Source organism: Lissotriton helveticus, chromosome 10 (assembly GCF_964261635.1).
Source record: "Lissotriton helveticus chromosome 10, aLisHel1.1, whole genome shotgun sequence".
Taxonomy (NCBI): domain Eukaryota; kingdom Metazoa; phylum Chordata; class Amphibia; order Caudata; family Salamandridae; genus Lissotriton; species Lissotriton helveticus.
Genome location: NC_136071.1, coordinates 232,252,799 through 232,268,601, shown reverse-complemented (window position 1 = coordinate 232,268,601; position 15,803 = coordinate 232,252,799).

Sequence of the window (15,803 nt, the reverse complement as noted above, 5' to 3'; positions counted from 1 at the left end):
ACTTCCCAGAATGCACAGTCTCATTTGAGCCTCCCATCGGTGGGTGTGTTATATTTAAAATGGCGAAGTGGGTCGGCGGTTGTGCACATTGCTTCCGTTAAAGCCCCTGAAGAGAAGCATATGGAGCTTCGAAACGCGTCGGGCAGTTCCCGTACGGAGCGGCATCTACGAGTGGATCCCCATCCTCATCTATACAATTCAATTCAAAGAAGTCTTTATTCGATTAATACATCATAAAAGACATACATAACAACATACACAAAAAAAAATGAAATTAATATAAACATGATAAAAACATCTAAGACCATATTAAATCACTTGTACAGGCTTCTTTTGGATGAATTAAAAAAAAAATTAATTATTTCTTTTTATTCCCAATAAAACTCATTAAATTTTCACGGTATTACAAATCATTATGTGCTACACAAGAATTAAAGCACAAGGGATTGTAGATGGACACCTAAGTTTGTTTAATAAACCTGATTCTTATAATCCAGGCCCATCCCAAATATTTTGCTACACCCGTTACAATTAAAGGGGACAAATTCGTTTTTAATATTCTACTAGCATTAACTGCCGAACGCGTTCCCAAACTCCTACAAACAGGACTTAACCATTTAGCTCTAGGGACAGCATACAGGGGGCAAACAAACAAAAAATTATTTAGACTTTTACACTGGCCGGGGCATTTAGGACAATGCCCAGTCCCACTACAGCCCCACTTTTTGGTAAACTCCCTTAGAGGCAACAAACCGCATCTAAATTGATGGAATAGTTTACGGTCCAGGGGCTTAGTTATGGCATCCCAGTATTTTTCGAGCTTGGGAGCGTCTTTAATGGCAACAAACAGACCAGTAAGATTACTAGAGCTCAAACTCGAATTCCTCTTTTGAACCACCCAGTCCCAATAGTGAAGTTTTAAATCCTTTTTAGAGGGAAAAGTAACGGATGCGGGATCAGACCACAGATCTCCATACCCCAGGGCACACAGGGAGGATCTTAAGTCCTTAAACCAGCCTATATTAGAAGAGCCTGGAAGATCTCTGACCTCCAGGCAGGCTTTTGCATATAAATTTAGTTCCGTCGTTGTCCAAAGACGGCGCCAGAATGCTAGTGAACGAAACCTGGCCTGGTCCTCCACAGGCTGGCACCCAAGATCATACAGGCGCGGGATCCGCGGTGTTGACTGTGGTAAACCCGTTGCCATCCTAAGGAATTTATTTTGGGCTGCTTTCAGGGGGTCCAGCTTACTAAAGCCCCATAGTTCCGCCCCATACAGAACGGAGGGGAGAACCTTTGATCCATAAATCTTAACTAGTGGCGAGATTGGCCACGTAAAAGAACTTTTATGCTCTTTAATCAGGGCACCTCCTATCTGCATATGCTTTAGAGCCATGAGGTCAACCTGATGGGACCAACTTAGGGTCTCACTAAATGTTACTCCCAGATAAGTAAACAACTTAGTTTGTTCCAGTGAAGTCCCCCCCATGGTGACCCTTGCTGAAATCGAATTGTGTCCTCTTAATACCATAAATTTTGTCTTAGAGACATTCACCTCAAGCTCATGTTCGCTGCAGAATAGTTCAAACCTCGTCAGTGCATGTTGAAGACCCTGTCGAGTTTTTGAGATCAGAAGAGTATCGTCAGCGAACATGAGCAACGGGATTTTCATTCCAGCAAGTGACGGGGCATCAGTGGGATGGTTATCAAAATATTTGGTAACCCTGTTAATGTATAAAGAGAAAAGGGTAGGGGCTAATACACATCCTTGCCTAACACCTTTTGCAACGGGGAATCTATCCGTTACCTCCCCTGGTTTGCCCCAGCGAACTTGGGCATAAGTGTGTGCATGCAGATTCACCAGGAGACGTACAAGAGGAGCTGGCATACCCAATTCTACTAGGCTTTTCCACAAACCAGCCCTCGGAACAAGGTCAAATGCAGACCGTAGATCCACGAAGGCTGCATAGAGTTTACCTTTACCCAAGAAAACCGTCTTCCAATAAAGAAGAATAAAACGAAAGGCCTGGTCTAAAGTGCTCACATGAGACCTAAAGCCTGCTTGGAGGGGGGTTAGGATATTAAACTCATCAATCCAATCCTGAATCCTGCCAAGAACAAGGCGGGCTGAGATTTTTTGCACCGCATCTATGAGGCTGATCGGCCGGTAGTTGGAAGGAACCGACCGGTCGCCTTTCTTGTATATTGGCAGGATTTCGGCCCCTGCCCAGGACTCGGGAACCCTTGCACCGGTGGCCAGGGCATTAACCAATTGAACTAGGTAGGGAACGAATAGATCCTGATCTTGTTGGAATATGTCAGCTGGAATACAATCAGGACCGGGTGCCTTGCCCCTAGGAATAGATTGCAAAACAGATATGACTTCACTACTCGAAAACTCCAGTTGATCAGCCGATACTGGACGGATAATATTATCCTGTGCACTACTAAGGCACCTAAATTGTTCCTCGAAGTATCGTACCCACTGTTGTTGACCAACCGAAGCTGGACTAGGACGATCTTCTTGAGATGAACCCCATTTTAGTAGCTGCCAAAACAGTTGCAAGTTCCTAGAACTACAGGCTTCTGTTAATATTATCCACCGTTCTTCGTCCCAATTGGCTTTGGCTGTACGTTTTGCAACGTTGAATGCCTTCCTACAAGACCTGATTAGAATAGGATTCTTGAGCTTTAATGCCTTGAACAAGTCTCCATGAGTTCGGCGGCACTCATCATTAAACCAATTATTAGTTTTCAGTTTCCCCCTGTTACCCCATTTGGAAATAGATCTTATAAACAGTTTTTTTAATGCTAAAAACAAACTAGTATGAATAGCAGTAATGGATGCATTAATAGCCTCCTGTGAGTCACACTTAAAAATTTCTACCAGTGTATTGGAAACTAAGGATCGAATCTTTTTGCGTGCATCAACGTCTACAGAGATTTTTGGCCACCGTACCCTTCTCGTATCATTAGTGAGTACCACTTCATCCTGAACTAAGTCGGGCATAACTTTCATTGGCCCAGAAAAGCTAAAATCCCTTAGTTCCACCACCAATGGGTCATGATCGCTTTCCGGGCGAGACTTGACCTCCATATCCACTACATCAGCCCACAACCTAACGCCCAATAATATATAATCAATACGGCTGCTGGATCTGCCATTATTAAAGGTATGTCTGCCCAACCTGTCGGAGCGCACTCTACCATTTAGAGCACGCAAGCCCTGATCCAGGCACAAACCTTTTATAAAAGTAGCCGCCAGTGTCCATTTTTTTATCGGAGGTAATTCTAGCTGGGGAATCCCCCAAACCAAATCTTCGGCCTCGGTGAGTAGGCCGTCATCATGACTCAATGGTTCAATACAGGTATTCAAATCACCCATGACAACCTTGTGTCCTACTGCCGATACACCACTTAGAAAATCGTCCAAAAGGAGGAGGGTTGGGGAGACCCTACCACCCTGGATACCCCTAGCATATATGTTTATCAAAAGAATATTCAAACCACTAGTTGATTTAATGCTAACCATTAATATGTCAGGGCTATCAATGAACACTTCCTCGGCTACGACACCCTCGTGCTGCCGAATCCAAACGGTCAGGCCGCCCATGGCATGTCCTCTATGACCTCTAGTTGCTGGTTTACTAAAGTTCAAATAGCCAGTAAGGAACATTGGTAAGAGAGCCCAAGTTTCTTGGAAGGACCATACGTCACCATGCTGTATAAATTTCACCCAATCCGGGATACACATACGGGACTCAAGGCCAGCTATGTTCCAGCTTCCAAGCTTAAAACCACATAGGACCACTGGAGCTATAGTATTATCTTTGGGGGAGGTGTAAACTACATCATGTACGGGGGAGGCTTCATGTGTAGAGATATCATCACCCCTTAAGTCAATAGTACTAGGAAGGCCTTCCTGATTGTCAGTCACCATAACAACATTCTCTACAATTAAATCGGCTTGTGACGCTAATTCAGGTACCAGTTTCATATCCCATATCCCACTCAAGAGAACAGAACTCTCCTTAACACTTTGAGGTGTTTGGCTCTTTGGATCATCAGCGAGACATGATGCTTGGACTGGGGTAACATCGATACCCGTACAATCTATAATAACCTCAGAAACCAAAGGTAGGATAGCTGGTCAATCATTATACTCCAACCCCGAGTGGGATTCATAAAGATTGCTCAACGGGATTTTCCAGTACTCATTAGGCTGGGTGTAATTACCTAAGTTGTATGAGTTTGGATATAAACCATGGGGCTGACGAAAAAATGGGAGGGCTGATGAAATGGGGTGGCCAAAAGGACGAGGATTGTAGTTACCCCAACTCGGGGTGTGTGTAATATTGTTATAGCTCAGTTTAACATGAGGTCTAAACAAGACCTCTGGATTTATAGGTGGGCCTCGTGAGCAGGGAGTGAGGTTAGACCAGTTCAAATGTTGAGATTCTTTATTTGAACGCTGTTGGGCATATTATTTAAACAAATTCTCTGGATAAAAATAACTAAGATTCCGTGTGGAAATTCCACCCTCGTTGTTCCCCAGGTACCAATCACTAATATGGGATACAACTCTGCGATCCCTAAAATTAATAATCACAATATCGCCCTCTATATCCTTTGGTCAAAGACCCACCCACTTACATCTCCTAACTGAAATATTGTCCCCATTTAGATGGGCAGGAAGGGGTCTGTTGGTTTTCAACCAAAAGATGACTTTATTCTTCAAATTTGCGTTATTTTCCAACTTCCCATCTGAAATAGGGGGCACACCCGTTAGGATGGTGACAAAATTAGCCGAGTCTGGAGGAAGGTCTATTATGCTCCTACGTTCCAAAGTGTGACCCTGAGTGGAATTAATAGGTTTAACAGCCCCTTGAATTACTAAATGTTTTTTTCCTATTAGAGTTGGCTTATTTGAAGCCAACGAAGGCTTCTCTTTAGCAATGTTAGTGGAGCTGGAAGCTTTAGAAGGCAATTGTGAAGAATTGGGTTTAGTATTATAGTTAGTGATACTATTGTTTTTACAGGAATTACTAAGAACAACAGAGTCAACACTAGGCTTAGATAATAATCTGGGCTGAGTATTAAGACTCGAGTTTTGGGGTGTGACGGCCGAAGCCAAAAGGGAATCCATTTTATCACCCAGGGACCTAACACGCTCCATGAGAGGGAGCATATATGATTTTAGGAGTTTCTCGAAGATATCGATACACTCCTTATTAAGCCCTATAACACTGTCTTGAGGTAAAAGTGATAATTGAGGGATGCCTAAAGGAACCTCAGTTGCTGGAAGAACATTTTGATCAGTAATAGATTTTACTAATAAAGGAGTGGGGACCTGATAACTGGTGCTTTTCCTTTTGACTCCACCCATTTCCCTTTTTTTTCTTGGTGGAGAACACACAGGCCTTTTAGAGTTCATAGGCTTAGGACCAGTCTCACTATTAACAAGTGGCAAGATATTCTCACGTGGACCAACACTGTCTAAAAAGTTGTTAGTAGGGCTAGAATGCAAATTGGAAACTATACTCTGAGCAGCAGGGGTGTTAAGGTCAATAAGACTAGTTGAGTCGATAGGAGGGCTATTAATGTTGCCCTCACTAATAGTTACAGAGTGAGTGGGGGAAGTATCAGGGGCCCAAAAAATACTAGGTATTTGATCAAAACTAGATTTATCGGCCTCTCCAGCCATCCTCCCAGTACTAGCCAATTCTTGTGAATTATTTAAGTCTAGTTGGGTAGACAGAGGTATTTTTTTAAGATGTTCTATAGAGCGACGACGCTCCGCACGTTTCTCAAGCTAATAGGTTTTCTTTATCTATCTCCTTGTTTGCCCTTTCGAAGTATTTGTCGAGAGGCCCCAGAAAGGAGACCCCGACACTAGATGGTAATGAGCAAGACATTTCAATAGCTGGATAGAATTAATAATGATCCTCCGAAGCTTACTACACCAATAAAACAATACAGCCAAAGAAAATGACTTTATCAGGGAGTAAATATCAGAGACAGGGCCCAGCCCAGCCTCCTTCGGCCTCTGATGGCCACAGACGGCCCGCCCTTGTCCCGGGCTTCTCCCGGTCGCTCCCGCGTGCTCCCGCGCAGCGGGGATAGGTAATTACCTTTATATGAACAATGTGAGAGGGGAGGAGCATGCAGGGAGAGCGGCCCAGGTGCTGGCAATTGGGTCTGGCGGGCGCTCCTGGGACTTGGAGTCCTGCGCCCGCACTCGCTCGCAGCCCCGCACCACACAGTCACCCACAGTCACTGCCTCAGGCAAAGGACGACAAACTCCACAGTCCGACCTCGCTAATGCTGAATGAAGCCCCCACACGAAGCGGGACCCGCGAAGCGGGTTCCGCGAGCAGTAGAAACAAAAGCAGGGAAAACTTCACTGGCACAGAATCCCAACGTGAGCACTTGCAGACAGTGTCCCAGCAAGCATCCAGAAAGAGAGGTTTATAAAAAACGATGGTGGGGAGGAGCATGCAGGGAGAGCGGCCCAGGTGCTGGCAATTGGGTCTGGGGGGCGCTCCTGGGACTTGGAGTCCTGCGCCCGCACTCGCTCGCAGCCCCGCACCACACAGTCACCCACAGTCACTGCCTCAGGCGAAGGACGACAAACTCCACAGTCCGACCTCGCTAATGCTGAATGAAGCCCCCACACGAAGCGGGACCCGCGAAGCGGGGTCCGCGAGCAGTAGAAACAAAAGCAGGGAAAACTTCACTAGCACAGAATCCCAACGTGAGCACTTGCAGACAGACAGTGTCCTCACCTATACACCTATACATAAACCAAGCTGCTGTTCGCGTGCTACTCAATGGTGGACACCTTCGAGCATTGATTTATACGCGGCCGTCCAGCCGCGGAGTATGCACCACCCCGGTACCCTGGGGGCCACGAAAGTGAAGCAGCATTCGTACTTGGAATCGAGGACGGGCCCACTTGTGGAGTCCATTCAGGACTTGATTGTGTGCTTCTCGGACCACACTTCCCAGAATGCACAGTCTCATTTGAGCCTCCATCGGTGGGTGTGTTATATTTAAAATGGGGAAGTGGGTCGGCAGTTGTGCACACCGCTTCCGTTAAAGCCCCTGAAGAGAAGCATATGGAGCTTCGAAACGCGTCGGGCAGATCCCGTACGGAGCGGCATCTACGAGTGGATCCCCGTCCTCACCTATACATAAACCAAGCTGCTGTTCGCGTGCTACTCAAAGGTGGACACCTTCGAGCATTGATTTATACGCGTCCGTCCAGCCGCGGAGTATGCACCACCCCGGTACCCTGGGGGTCACGAAAGTGAAGCAGCAGTCGTACTTGGAATCGAGGACGGGCCCACTTGTGGAGTCCATACAGGACTTGATTGTGTGCTTCCCGGACCACACTTCCCAGAATGCACAGTCTCATTTGAGCCTCCCATCGGTGGGTGTGTTATATTTAAAATGGCGAAGTGGGTCGGCGGTTGTGCACACCGCTTCCGTTAAAGCCCCTGAAGAGAAGCATATGGAGCTTCGAAACGCGTCGGGCAGTTCCTGTACGGAGCGGCATCTACGAGTGGATCCCCGTCCTCACCTATACAATTCAATTCAAAGAAGTCTTTATTCGAATAATACATCATAAAAGACATACATAACAACATACACAAAAAAATGAAATTAATATAAACATGATAAAAACATCTAAGACCATATTAAATCACTTGTACAGGCTTCTTTTGGATGAATTTTTAAAAAAAATTATTATTTCTTTTTATTCCCAATAAAACTCATTAAATTTTCACGGTATTACAAATCATTATGTGCTACACAAGAATTAAAGCACAAGGGATTGTAGATGGACACCTAAGTTTGTTTAATAAACCTGATTCTTATAATCCAGGCCCATCCCAAATATTTTGCTACACCCGTTACAATTAAAGGGGACAAATTTGTTTTTAATATTCTACTAGCATTAACTGCCGAACGCGTTCCCAAACTCCTACAAACAGGACTTAACCATTTAGCTCTAGGGACAGCATACAGGGGGCAAACAAACAAAAAATTATTTAGACTTTCACACTGGCCGGGGCATTTAGGACAATGCCCAGTCCCACTACAGCCCCACTTTTTGGTAAACTCCCTTAGAGGCAACAAACCGCATCTAAATTGATGGAATAGTTTACGGTCCAGGGGTTTAGTTATGGCATCCCAGTATTTTTCGAGCTTGGGAGCGTCTTTAATGGCAACAAACAGACCAGTAAGATTACTAGAGCTCAAACTCGAATTCCTCTTTTAAACCACCCAGTCCCAATAGTGAAGTTTTAAATCCTTTTTAGAGGGAAAAGTAACGGATGCGGGATCAGACCACAGATCTCCATACCCCAGGGCACACAGGGAGGATCTTAAGTCCTTAAACCAGCCTATATTAGAAGAGCCTGGAAGATCTCTGACCTCCAGGCAGGCTTTTGCATATAAATTTAGTTCCGTCGTTGTCCAAAGACGGCGCCAGAATGCTGGTGGACGAAACCTGGCCTGGTCCTCCACAGGCTGGCACCCAAGATCATACAGGCGCGGGATCCGCGGTGTTGACTGTGGTAAACCCGTTGCCATCCTAAGGAATTTATTTTGGGCTGCTTTCAGGGGGTCCATCTTACTAAAGCCCCATAGTTCCGCCCCATACAGAACGGAGGGGAGAACCTTTGATCCATAAATCTTAACTAGTGGCGAGATTGGCCGCGTAAAAGAACTTTTATGCTCTTTAATCAGGGCACCTCCTATCTGCATATGCTTTAGAGCCATGAGGTCAACCTGATGGGACCAACTTAGGGTCTCACTAAATGTTACTCCCAGATAAGTAAACAACTTAGTTTGTTCCAGTGAAGTCCCATCCATGGTGACCCTTGCTGAAATCGAATTGTGTCCTCTTAATACCATACATTTTGTCTTAGAGACATTCACCTCAAGCTCATGTTCGCTGCAGAATAGTTCAAACCTCGTCAGTGCATGTTGAAGACCCTGTCGAGTTTTTGAGATTAGAAGAGTATCGTCAGCGAACATGAGCAACGGGATTTTCATTCCAGCAAGTGATGGGGCATCAGTGGGATGGTTATCAAAACATTTGGTAACCCTGTTAATGTATAAAGAGAAAAGGGTAGGGGCTAATACACATCCTTGCCTAACACCTTTAGCAACGGGGAATCTATCCGTTACCTCCCCTGGTTTGCCCCAGCGAACTTGGGCATAAGTGTGTGCATGCAGATTCACCAGGAGACGTACAAGAGGAGCTGGCATACCCAATTCTACTAGGCTTTTCCACAAACCAGCCCTCGGAACAAGGTCAAATGCAGACCGTAGATCCACGAAGGCTGCATAGAGTTTACCTTTACCCAAGAAAACCGTCTTCCAATAAAGAAGAATAAAACGAAAGGCCTGGTCTAAAGTGCTCACATGAGACCTAAAGCCTGCTTGGAGGGGGGTTAGGATATTAAACTCATCAATCCAATCCTGAATCCTGCCAAGAACAAGGCGGGCTGAGATTTTTTGCACCGCATCTATGAGGCTGATCGGCCGGTAGTTGGAAGGAACCGACCGGTCGCCTTTCTTGTATATTGGCAGGATTTCGGCCCCTGCCCAGGACTCGGGAACCCTTGCACCGGTGGCCAGGGCATTAACCAATTGAACTAGGTAGGGAACCCATAGATCCTGATCTTGTTGGAATATGTCAGCTGGAATACAATCAGGACCGGGTGCCTTGCCCCTAGGAATAGATTGCAAAACAGATATGACTTCACTACTCGAAAACTCCAGTTGATCAGCCGATACTGGACGGATAATATTATCCTGTGCACTACTAAGGCACCTAAATTATTCCTCGAAGTATCGTACCCACTGTTGTTGACCAACCGAAGCTGGACTAGGACGATCTTCTTGAGATGAACCCCATTTTAGTAGATGCCAAAACCGTTGCAAGTTCCTAGAACTACAGGCTTCTGTTAATATTATCCACCGTTCTTCGTCCCAATTGGCTTTGGCTGTACGTTTTGCAACGTTGAATGCCTTCCTACAAGACCTGATAAGAATAGGATTCTTGAGCTTTAATGCCTTGAACAAGTCTCCATGAGTTCGGCGGCACTCATCATTAAACCAATTATTAGTTTTCAGTTTCCCCGTTACCCCGTTTGGAAATAGATCTTATAAACAGTTTTTTTAATGCTAAAAACAAACTAGTATGAATAGCAGTAATGGATTAATAGCCTCCTGTGAGTCACACTTAGAAATTTCTACCAGTGTATTGGAAACTAAGGATCGAATCTTTTTGCGTGCATCAACGTCTACAGAGATTTTTGGCCACCATACCCTTCTCGTATCATTAGTGAGTACCACTTCATCCTGAACTAAGTCGGGCATAACTTTCATTGGCCCAGAAAAGCTAAAATCCCTTAGTTCCACCACCAATGGGTCATGATCGCTTTCCGGGCGAGACTTGACCTCCATATCCACTACATCAGCCCACAACCTAACGCCCAATAATATATAATCAATACGGCTGCTGGATCTGCCATTATTAATGGTATGTCTGCCCAACCTGTCGGAGCGCACTCCACCATTTAGAGCACGCAAGCCCTGATCCAGGCACAAACCTTTTAAAAAAGGAGCCGGCAGTGTCAAATTTTTTAATCGGAGGTAATTCTACCGGGGAATCCCCCAAACCAAATCTTCGGCCTCGGTGAGTAGGCCGTCATCATGACTCAATGGTTCAAAACAGGTATTCAAATCACCCATGACAACCTTGTGTCCTACTGCCGATACACCACTTAGAAAATCGTCCAAAAGGAGGAGGGTTGGGGAGACCCTACCACCCTGGATACCCCTAGCATATATGTTTATCAAAAGAATATTCAAACCACTAGTTGATTTAATGCTAACCATTAATATGTCAGGGCTATCAATGTACACTTCCTCGGCTACCACACCCTCGTGCTGCCGAATCCAAACGGTCAGGCCGCCCATGGCATGTCCTCTATGACCTCTAGTTGCTGGTTTACTAAAGTTCAAATAGCCAGTAAGGAACATTGGTAAGAGAGCCCAAGTTTCTTGGAAGGACCATACGTCACCATGCTGTATAAATTTCACCCAATCCGGGATACACATACGGGACTCAAGGCCAGCTATGTTCCAGCTTCCAAGCTTAAAACCACATAGGACCACTGGAGCTTTAGTATGATCTTTGGGGGAGGTGTAAACTACATCATGTACGGGGGAGGCTTCATGTGTAGAGATATCATCACCCCTTAAGTCAATAGTACTAGGAAGGCCTTCCTGATTGTCAGTCACCATAACAACATTCTCTACAATTAAATCGGCTTGTGACGCTAATTCAGGTACCAGTTTCATATCCCATATCCCACTCAAGAGAACAGAACTCTCCTTAACACTTTGAGGTGTTTGGCTCTTTGGATCATCAGCGTGACATGATGCTTGGACTGGGGTAATATCGATACCCGTACAATCTATAATAACCTCAGAAACCAAAGGTAGGATAGCTGGTCAATCATTATACTCCAACCCCGAAGTGGGATTCATAAAGATTGCTCAACGGGATTTTCCAGTACTCATTAGGCTGGGTGTAATTACCTAAGTTGTATTTGTTTGGATATAAACCATGGGGCTGACGAAAAAATGGGAGGGCTGATGAAATGGGGTGGCCAAAAGGACGAGGATTGTAGTTACCCCAACTCGGGGTGTGTGTAATATTGTTATTGCTCGGTTTAACATGAGGTCTATACAAGACCTCTGGATTTATAGGTGGGCCTTGTGAGCAGGGAGTGAGGTTAGACCAGTTCAAATGTTGAGATTCTTTATTTGAACGCTGTTGGGCATATGATTTAAACAAATTCTCTGGATAAAAATAACTAAGATTCCATGTGGAAATACCACCCTCGTTGTTCCCCAGGTACCAATCACTAATATGGGATACAACTCTGCGATCCCTAAAATTAATAATCACAATGTCGCCCTCTATATCCTTTGGTCAAAGACCCACCCACTTACATCTCCTAACTGAAATATTGTCCCCATTTAGATGGGCAGGAAGGGGTCTGTTGGTTTTCAACCAAAAGATGACTTTATTCTTCAAATTTGCGTTATTTTCCAACTTCCCATCTGAAATAGGGGGCACACCCGTTAGGATGGTGACAAAATTAGCCGAGTCTGGAGGAAGGTCTATTATGCTTCTACGTTCCAAAGTGTGACCCTGAGTGGAATTAGTAGGTTTAACAGCCCCTTGAATTACTAAATGCTTTTTTCCTATTAGAGTTGGTTTATTTGAAGCCAACGAAGGCTTCTCTTTAGCAATGTTAGTGGAGCTGGAAGCTTTAGAAGACAATTGTGAAGAATTGGGTTTAGTATTATAGTTAGTGATACTATTGTTTTTACAGGAATTACTAATAACAACAGAGTCAACACTAGGCTTAGATAATATTCTTGGCTGAGTATTAAGACTCGAGTTTTGGGGTGTGACGGCCGAAGCCAAAAGGGAATCCATTTTATCACCCAGGGACCTAACACGCTCCATGAGAGGGAGCATATATGATTTTAGGAGTTTCTCGAAGATATCGATACACTCCTTATTAAGCCCTATAACACTGTCTTGAGGTAAAAGTGATAATTGAAGGATGCCTAAAGGAACCTCAGTTGCTGGAAGAACATTTTGATCAGTAATAGATTTTACTAATAAAGAAGTGGGGACCTGATAACTGGTGCTTTTCCTTTTGACTCCACCCTTTTTCCTTTTTTTTCTTGGTGGAGAACACACAGGCCTTTTAGAGTTCATAGGCTTAGGACCAGTCTCACTATTAACAAGTGGCAAGATATTCTCACGTGGACCAACACTGTCTAAAAAGTTGTTAGTAGGGCTAGAATGCAAATTGGAAACTATACTCTGAGCAGCAGGGGTGTTAAGGTCAATAAGACTAGTTGAGTCGATAGGAGGGCTATTAATGTTGCCCTCACTAATAGTTACAGAGTGAGTGGGGGAAGTATCAGGGGCCCAAAAAATACTAGGTATTTGATCAAAACTAGATTTATCGGCCTCTCCAGCCATCCTTCCAGTACTAGCCAATTCTTGTGAATTATTTAAGTCTAGTTGGGTAGACAGAGGTATTTTTTTAAGATGTTCTATAGAGCGACGACACTCCGCACGTTTCTCAGCTAATAGGATTTCTTTATCTATCTCCTTGTTTGCTCTTTCGAAGTATTTGTCGAGAGGCCCCAGAAAGGAGACCCCGACACTAGATGGTAATGAGCAAGACATTTCAATAGCTGGATAGAATTAATAATGATCCTCCGAAGCTTACTACACCAATAAAACAATACAGCCAAAGAAAATGACTTTATCAGGGAGTAAATATCAGAGACAGGGCCCAGCCCAGCCTCCTTCGGCCTCTGACGGCCACAGACGGCCCCGCCCTTGTCCCGGGCTTCTCCCGGTCGCTCCCGCGCAGCGGGGATAGGTAATTACCTTTATATGAACAATGTGATAGGGGAGGAGCATGCAGGGAGAGCGGCCCAGGTGCTGGCAATTGGTCTGGCGGGCGCTCCTGGGACTTGGAGTCCTGCGCCCGCACTCGCTCGCAGCCCCGCACCACACAGTCACCCACAGTCACTGCCTCAGGCGAAGGACGACAAACTCCACAGTCCGACCTCGCTAATGCTGAATGAAGCCCCCACACGAAGCGGGACCCGCGAAGCGGGTTCCGCGAGCAGTAGAAACAAAAGCAGGGAAAACTTCACTGGCACAGAATCCCAACGGGAGCACTTGCAGACAGTGTCCCAGCAAGCATCCAGAAAGAGAGGTTTATAAAAAACGATGGTGGGGAGGAGCATGCAGGGAGAGCGGCCCAGGTGCTGGCAATTGGGTCTGGGGGGCGCTCCTGGGACTTGGAGTCCTGCGCCCGCACTCGCTCGCAGCCCCGCACCACACAGTCACTGCCTCAGGCGAAGGACGACAAACTCCACAGTCCGACCTCGCTAATGCTGAATGTAGCCCCCACACGAAGCGGGACCCGCGAAGCGGGTTCCGCGAGCAGTAGAAACAAAAGCAGGGAAAACTTCACTGGCACAGAATCCCAACGTGAGCACTTGCAGACAGACAGTGTCCTCACCTATACACCTATACATTAACCAAGCTGCTGTTCGCGTGCTACTCAATGGTGGACACCTTCGAGCATTGATTTATACGCGGCCGTCCAGCCGCGGAGTATGCACAACCCCGGTACCCTGGGGGCCACGAAAGTGAAGCAGCAGTCGTACTTGGAATCGAGAACGGGCCCACTTGTGGAGTCCATTCAGGACTTGATTGTGTGCTTCCCGGACCACACTTCCCAGAATGCACAGTCTCATTTGAGCCTCCATCTGTGGGTGTGTTATATTTAAAATGGGGAAGTGGGTCGGCGGTTGTGCACACCGCTTCCGTTAAAGCCCCTGAAGAGAAGCATATGGAGCTTCGAAACGCGTCGGGCAGATCCCGTACGGAGCGGCATCTACGAGTGGATCCCCGTCCTCACCTATACATAAACCAAGCTGCTGTTCACGTGCTACTCAAAGGTGGACACCTTCGAGCATTGATTTATACGCGGCCGTCCAGCCGCGGAGTATGCACCACCCCAGTACCCTGGGAGTCACGAAAGTGAAGCAGCAGTCGTACTTGGAATCGAGGACGGGCCCACTTGTGGAGTCCATACAGGACTTGATTGTGTGCTTCCCGGACCACACTTCCCAGAATGCACAGTCTCATTTGAGCCTCCCATTGGTGGGTGTGTTATATTTAAAATGGGGAAGTGGGTCGGCGGTTGTGCACACCGCTTCCGTTAAAGCCCTTGCAGAGAAGCATATGGAGCTTCGAAACGCGTCGGGCAGATCCCGTACGGAGCGGCATCTACGAGTGGATCCCCGTCCTCACCTATACATAAACCAAGCTGCTGTTCGCGTGCTACTCAAAGGTGGACACCTTCGAGCATTGATTTATACGCGGCCGTCCAGCCACGGAGTATGCACCACCCCGGTACCCTGGGGGTCACGAAAGTGAAGCAGTAGTCGTACTTGGAATCGAGGACGGGCCCATTTGTGGAGTCCATACAGGACTTGATTGTGTGCTTCCCGGACCACACTTCCCAGAATGCACAGTCTCATTTGAGCCTCCCATCGGTGGGTGTGTTATATTTAAAATGGGGAAGTGGGTCAGCGGTTGTGCACGCCGCTTCCGTTAAAGCCCCTGAAGAGAAGCATATGGAGCTTCGAAACGCGTCGGGCAGATCTCGTACGGAGCGGCATCTACGAGTGGATCCCCGTCCTCACCTATACATAAACCAAGCTGCTGTTCGCGTGCTACTCAAAGGTGGACACCTTCGAGCATTGATTTATACGCGGCCGTCCAGCCGCGGAGTATGCACCACCCCGGTACCCTGGGGGTCACGAAAATGAAGCAGCAGTCGTACTTGGAATCGAGGACGGGCCCACTTGTCGATTCCATACAGGACTTGATTATGTGCTTCCCGGACCACACTTCCCAGAATGCACAGTCTCATTTGAGCCTCCCATCCATGGGTGTGTTATATTTAAAATGGGGAAGTGGGTCGGCGGTTGTGCACACCGCTTTCGTTAAAGCCCCTGAAGAGAAGCATATGGAGCTTCGAAACGCGTCGGGCAGATACCGTACGGAGCGGCATCTACGAGTGGATCCCCGTCTTCACCTATACATAAACCGAGCTGCTGTTCGCGTGCTACTCAAAGGTGGACACCTTCGAGCATTGATTTAT